The following is a 7,500-nucleotide window of genomic DNA, read 5'->3' as shown; positions in this document are numbered from 1 at the left end:
AGATGTATGTGCAGATATATGTGCAGATAATGTTAATGTGCAGAAATATGTGTAGATAAATGTTCAGATAAATGTGCAGAAATATGTGAAGATAAATGTGCAGATAAATGTGCAGAAATATGTGCAGATACTGTTAATGTGCAGATGTATGTGCAGATATATGTGCAGATAATGTTAATGTGCAGAAATATGTGTAGATAAATGTGCAGATAAATGTGCAGAAATATGTGCAGATACTGTTAATGTGCAGATGTATGTGCAGATATATGTGCAGATGTATGTGCAGATAATTGTGCAGATATATGTGAAGATAAATGTGCAGATAAATGTGCAGATATATGTGCAGATGTATGTGCAGATACTGTTAATGTGCAGATAAATGTGCAGATACTGTCTATGTGCAGATATATGTGCAGATGTATGTGCAGATGTATGTGCAGATAAATGTGCAGATATATGTGCAGATATATGTGCAGATGTATGTGCAGATAAATGTGCAGAAATATGTGCAGATATATGTGCAGATAAACGTGCAGATATATGTGCAGATATATGTGCAGATATATGTGCAGATATATGTGCAGATATGTGTGCAGATATGTGTGCAGATGTATGTGCAGATAATTGTGCAGATATATGTGAAGATAAATGTGCAGATAAATGTGCAGATGCATGTGCAGATGTATGTGCAGATAAATGTGCAGATATGTGTGCAGATATGTGTGCAGATGTATGTGCAGATAATTGTGCAGATATATGTGAAGATAAATGTGCAGATAAATGTGCAGATATATGTGCAGATGTATGTGCAGATAAATGTGCAGAAATATGTGCAGATATGTGTGCAGATAAACGTGCAGATATATGTGCAGATACTGTTAATGTGCAGATAAATGTGCAGATACTGTCTATGTGCAGATGTATGTGCAGATGTATGTGCAGATATATGTGCAGATAATGTTAATGTGCAGAAATATGTGTAGATAAATGTTCAGATAAATGTGCAGAAATATGTGAAGATAAATGTGCAGATAAATGTGCAGAAATATGTGCAGATACTGTTAATGTGCAGATGTATGTGCAGATATATGTGCAGATAATGTTAATGTGCAGAAATATGTGTAGATAAATGTGCAGATAAATGTGCAGAAATATGTGCAGATACTGTTAATGTGCAGATGTATGTGCAGATATATGTGCAGATGTATGTGCAGATAATTGTGCAGATATATGTGAAGATAAATGTGCAGATAAATGTGCAGATATATGTGCAGATGTATGTGCAGATACTGTTAATGTGCAGATAAATGTGCAGATACTGTCTATGTGCAGATATATGTGCAGATGTATGTGCAGATGTATGTGCAGATAAATGTGCAGATATATGTGCAGATATATGTGCAGATGTATGTGCAGATAAATGTGCAGAAATATGTGCAGATATATGTGCAGATAAACGTGCAGATATATGTGCAGATATATGTGCAGATGTATGTGCAGATATATGTGCAGATATGTGTGCAGATGTATGTGTAGATAAATGTGCAGATAAATGTGCAGAAATATGTGCAGATACTGTTAATGTGCAGATGTATGTGCAGATATGTGTGCAGATGTATGTGCAGATAAATGTGCAGACACATGTGAAGATAAATGTGCAGATATATGTGCAGAAATATGTGCAGATAATGTTAATGTGCATAAATATGTGTAGATAAATGTGCAGAAATATGTGCAGATATATATCCAAATGTATGCGCAGAAATATGTGCAGATATATGTGCAGATAAATGTGCAGATATATGTGCAGATATGTGTGCAGATGTATGTGCAGATAATTGTGCAGATATATGTGAAGATAAATGTGCAGATATATGTGCATAAATATGTGCAGATAATGTTAATGTGCAGAAATATGTGTAGATAATGTGCAGATAAATGTGCAGAAATATGTGCAGATATATGTGCAGATATGTGTGCAGATGTATGTGCAGATAATTGTGCAGATATATGTGAAGATAAATGTGCAGATAAATGTGCAGATATATGTGCAGATGTATGTGCAGATATATGTGCAGATGTATGTGCAGATATATGTGCACATACTGTCTATGTGCAGATATATGTGCACATACTGTCTATGTGCAGATATATGTGCAGATAAATGTGCAGATATATGTGCAGATATATGTGCAGATAAATGTGCAGATATATGTGCAGATATATGTGCAGATAAATGTGCAGATATATGTGCAGATATATGTGCAGATAAGTCAGAATGTCTGCAGATCAAGGTTATAAAAGTTTTGAATTTTTCATTAGTTTTAGTTTTAATTTTGTTGTAAATTTTGAAAATTAAATTGTAAGTTTTTCAAATTCAGTTAGTTTAAATGTTTTAAAGTTTTTAGAGTGAGTTTGCTAGTTTTAATTCGTTTTTATTTGTTGGAAAATGCTTAGTTTAAGTTTAGTTTCCATTAGTTTTAGTTTTTATGTAATGGGGTATTTGTTGGGTGCCAGATTCAGAAAAGTCACAATAAATGTTGCCAAACGAAAAATGTTTTTTCAATTCTACTTGATGTTATTTTGTTAGTTTTCGTTAACTATAATCACCTTGCTGCAGACACATCGAGTTAGAAACGAAACATCGAGATGACGAATGAACAAACTAAAGAAAAGAACGACAAACTCAATGTTCTGGTGCAGATAAATGTGCAGATCAAGGTTATTATAGTTAACGAAAACTAACCAAATAACATAAAGTAGAATTGAAAAAAACATTTTGAAAAATCCAAAACTATTATAACCTTGGCGCAGATAAATGTGCAGCTCAGAGGAGGAGGAGGAGGAGGAGGAGGAGGAGGAGGTGCCCCTCCGTGGCTCTGATGGAGGAGGATCTGTTACCTTGGAGACCGTTGGCGTTGACGTTGGCGTTGGTGCAGGACGGCGGCGGGGAGGACGACGGCCGGACCACCGGGGCGAACGCCGACTTCTGCTTCACCGCCGCTGACACCATGTTGGCCGGAGAGAAGGAGAAGACCCCGGAGGAGGAGGAGCAGTTGGAGGGTAGGGAGGTGGAGGAGGCCATGGTGGGACTGGACGGGACAACTGGAGGGAGGAGGAGGAGGAGGAGAGGAGAGGAGGAGGAGAGGATAGGAGGAGGAGGAGGGTGAGAGAGTAGGAGAGAGGAGGAGGAGGAGGAGGAGGAGGAGGGTGAGAGAGTAGGAGAGAGGAGGAGGAGGAGGAGGAGAGGAACGTGAGAGCTGCTCCAGCTGACACGACTTTATGATGAGTTACTGCACTATCTGTGACGGTGTGTTGTTGTTGTTGTGTGTGAGTGTGTGTGTGTGTGTGTGTGTGTGTGTGTGTGTGTGTGTGTGTGTGAGAGTGTGTGTGTGTGTGTGTGTGTGCGTGTGTGAGAGTGTGTGTGTGTGTGTGCGTGTGTGAGAGTGTGTGTGTGTGTGTGTGTGTGTGAGAGTGTGTGTGTGTGTGTGTGTGTGTGTGTGTGTGTGTGTGTGTCTCACTAGCGTATGGTGAGTTGGCGGCGGAGCCGTTGAGGAAGGGGGGCGACCCCCCCAGGTTGGTCATGCTGCTGTTGGTGAATCCGTTCATGGAGGAGGAGACGGAGGAGTAGGAGGTCTGCTGAGGAGTAGAGCTGGGGACATAACCATGAGGAGAAACACTGCTGCTGCTCCTCACGAAGCCTGAGGAGAAGAGGAGGAGGAGGAGGAGACGTAAGTCATGAAAAACTGCCCAAAATTTTGCATTGAAGTGAATGGGATGGCCGAAAAAAAATGAGCAAAAAAGAACAATAATTGTAGATTTTTAAACGTCTACTTCTCCAGCATAATTTCACCTAGAGACTCCATTTAAACTTTAAACAGTAGACACAAGTCTTGTGTATCGGTGTATTAATCCACGTTTCGATAGGTCATATCGTTTTTTATCAATCCCTGTTCAATGACCATGATCATTTTTGGGGAAATTCTGAGATTATAATGGGTGTGTATTGCACGGAATGTTCATGTCACAGTGTGTGACATCATCACCAGAGTGTAGAGGGAGAGGAAAAACTGTCAAAAAATCAATTTTAAACTGCGCTCCAGGCCGCAAATTCCACTCTACAGAAATAATTTATACATAGAAACGTAGGAAAATTAGTCTTCTCCCTCACAATCCTCTGGTAAAGCTGTCAGAGTTATAGTTTGGGCGTAGGACGCACAGATGATCCACCAACACCACCAACAGCCTCATTGGCTCCCATATTAAAAACATAGGAAGATTTCTATAGAAAAGCATATTTAACAGTTTTTCAGATCGCTCTAACAAAGCTATTTCTTCATTTTCCTTCACAAAAACATATGTAGACGTTCAGGAAGAACTCAGGACGCTCAAAGTGAAGTCGGATCAATGATAGGTATTATGGTTTTGCCAAAAATGCTTTCTGTTCGAGGCCAGAAATGTTGAGGTTAAAGGTCATAGGTTGCTGTATAAATAAATACTTGTAAAGGAATGCTTGTTGTAGGTGTGCTCCTTGTATATTATATAGTATCATAACATTACTAGTATTAATTGTTATAAATCTCTGAAGAATCTCATCATAGTGTACACACACCGGCAGTAGTGGCCCTTTCACTATTTACCCAGAGGACATTTTCTAGTTTATTAATGTTTTTTTCTGTTTCAGAGTCTCCGTCTCACCCTGGTGGGGCGGCGGCTCCGTCACGTTGACTGACAGCTGTCCGCCAAACGAGTTGACGCCCATCATGCCGCTGTGGGCGGAGCCAGGCAGCTGGGCGTGGCCTCGGGGAACGCTGTTAGAGCGCCTCGGCGATGTCCGCCGCTCGCTTCAGGATGATCTCCTGAGGGGGCGGAGCCACAACACGGAGGGGGAGGAGACAAAAACACAGTGTCACTCACAGCCACCGAGTGTGTGTGTGTGTGTGTGTGTGTGTGCGTGTGTGTGTGTGTGTACCTGGTTGTTATGAGGAAGGCCGTACAGAGCCTCCACCAGGTCTGCAGCTCGTTTCAGGATCACCTCCTGCAGACAGACAGACAGACAGACAGACAGACAGACACAGACAGACAGACAGACAGACAGATATTATTATTATTATTTATTATAGAAAGCAACACATCATAACATCAAATATCCAGAGGGAGAAAAATAAACTACCTAAAACACAGTTTTCTGCCCTTTTCATGTTAATGTGATTTTATTGTCAGGATTTGTCCAAGTTCATATTTTCCTCCTCCCCCCCCTCCTCCCCCCCCCCCTCCTCCTCCTCCTCTCCTCCTCCCCCTCCCTCCCCCTCCTCCTCTCTCTCCTCTATTCTCTCTCTGCCTCCATGTTGTAAATTCCCTCTTCTTATTTCCCCCCCCCCCCACAAAACCTTTAAACAATTCTCTTTATCTCCGTCTCTTATTGTTTCTCCTCCTCCTCCTCCTCTCCTCCTCCTCTCCTCTCCTCTCCTGTCCTGTCCTCTCCTCCTCCTCCTCCCTGTGGAGGTCTAAGGTGTCTTGTTTAACAGTTAATGTGTTGTCGTTTCCACAGCGTGAGGCGACACGGTGACACCCAGAAAATTACTCTGAGCTCCCCGTGTTAACCTCCACACACACACACACACACACACACACACACACTCACACACACACACAAACACACACACACACACTCACACACACACACACACACACACTCACACATATGCATGTGTGCACTTTTGAGCTTGTGCCTGATGGAACATATTGCCTCTTCAACAGTGTGTGTGTGTGTGTGTGTGTGTGTGTGTGTGTGTGTGTGTGTGTGTGTGTGTGGTGCTAAATTCAATCTTTTACACATTATTACGGCCCGGCTGCTCTCTGTTAACCTCTCATTATTACACTGGAGAGCTGAGTGGCTCCCACACACACACACACACACACACACACACACACACACACTCACAGAAACCTGATCCTGGATGTTCCAGTAAGGCAGTAGCTGATAAACGGGAATGAAAGCTGATCATCATCATCATCATCATCATCCTTTATGTCCTTTACATATTTAGAGACGATGAAAGTGAAAACCCAGCGAAAATGTGTTTAACTGTGTTAAGCTAGCGTTGCTTTATTTCAACCTAGCTAGCAAGCTAATACAAATGAAACGTCTGCACACAAAACGGCATTTAAAAAAAGATTGGGACTTCTCCTCCTCCTCTTTTCTTCTCTTTGGATACTGAGCACCGGAGAGCTTTGACGGTGTTTCATCTGGAAGATTTATCAAAACATAACGTGTCCTGACCTCTGTGACAGGATCTGACCATCTAAAGGGGGGCCGATCTGACAGTCTAAAGGGGGGGCGATCTGACCGTCTAAAGGGGGGCCGATCTGACCGTCTAAAGGGGGCCGATCTGACCGTCTAAAGGGGGGCCAATCTGACAGTCTAAAGGGGGGCGATCTGACCGTCTAAAGGGGGGGCGATCTGACCGTCTAAAGGGGGGCCGATCTGACCGTCTAAAGGGGGGCCGATCTGACAGTCTAAAGGGGGGCGATCTGACCGTCTAAAGTGGGGCGATCTGACCATCTAAAGGGGGGCCGATCTGACCGTCTAAAGGGGGGCGATCTGACCGTTTAAAGGGCGCCGATCTGACTGTCTAAAGGGGGGCTGATCTGACCGTCTAAAGGGGGGCCAATCTGACCATTTAAAGGGCGCCGATCTGACTGTCTAAAGGGGGGCTGATCTGACCGTCTAAAGGGGGGCCAATCTGACCGTCTAAAGGGGGGGCGATCTGACCGTCTAAAGTGGGGCGATCTGACCATCTAAAGGGGGGCCGATCTGACCGTCTAAAGGGGGGCCGATCTGACCGTCTAAAGGGGGGCCAATCTGACAGTCTAAAGGGGGGGGGATCTGACCGTCTAAAGGGGGGCGATCTGACCATCTAAAGGGGGGGCGATCTGACCGTCTAAAGGGGGGCCGATCTGACCGTGTAAAGGGGGCCGATCTGACAGTCTAAAGGGGGGCGATCTGACCGTCTAAAGTGGGGCGATCTGACTGTCTAAAGGGGGGCGATCTGACCGTCTAAAGGGGGGCGATCTGACCGTTTAAAGGGCGCCGATCTGACTGTCTAAAGGGGGGCTGATCTGACCGTCTAAAGTGGGGCGATCTGACCATCTAAAGGGGGGCCGATCTGACCGTCTAAAGGGGGGCCGATCTGACCGTCTAAAGGGGGGCGATCTGACCGTCTAAAGGGGGGGGCGATCTGACCGTCTAAAGGGGGCCAATCTGACCGTCTAAAGTGGGCCAATCTGACCGTCTAAAGGGGGGCGATCTGACCGTCTAAAGGGGGCAGATCTGACCGTCTAAAGGGGGGCGATCTGACCGTCTAAAGGGGGCCAATCTGACCGTCTAAAGGGGGGCGATCTGACCGTCTAAAGGGGGGGGATCTGACCGTCTAAAGGGGGGTCGATCTGACCGTCTAAAGGGGGGGGCGATCTGACTGTCTAAAGGGGGGCGATTTG

The 7,500-nt window shown here is 44.3% G+C and overlaps 1 pseudogene; it reads right to left on the bottom strand.

The window, feature by feature from the left end:
• The window catches only part of LOC131987022 (transcription factor COE1-A-like), a 68,187-nt pseudogene that overhangs the window by 3,561 nt on the left and 57,126 nt on the right, over positions 1-7,500 (bottom strand).

The sequence above is a fragment of the Centropristis striata genome, chromosome 15, assembly GCF_030273125.1.
Source record: "Centropristis striata isolate RG_2023a ecotype Rhode Island chromosome 15, C.striata_1.0, whole genome shotgun sequence".
In the NCBI taxonomy this organism is placed as follows: Eukaryota; Metazoa; Chordata; class Actinopteri; order Perciformes; family Serranidae; genus Centropristis; species Centropristis striata.
The sequence above is the reverse complement of the archived record's forward strand: the minus strand, read 5'-3'. Positions and strand labels throughout refer to the sequence as shown.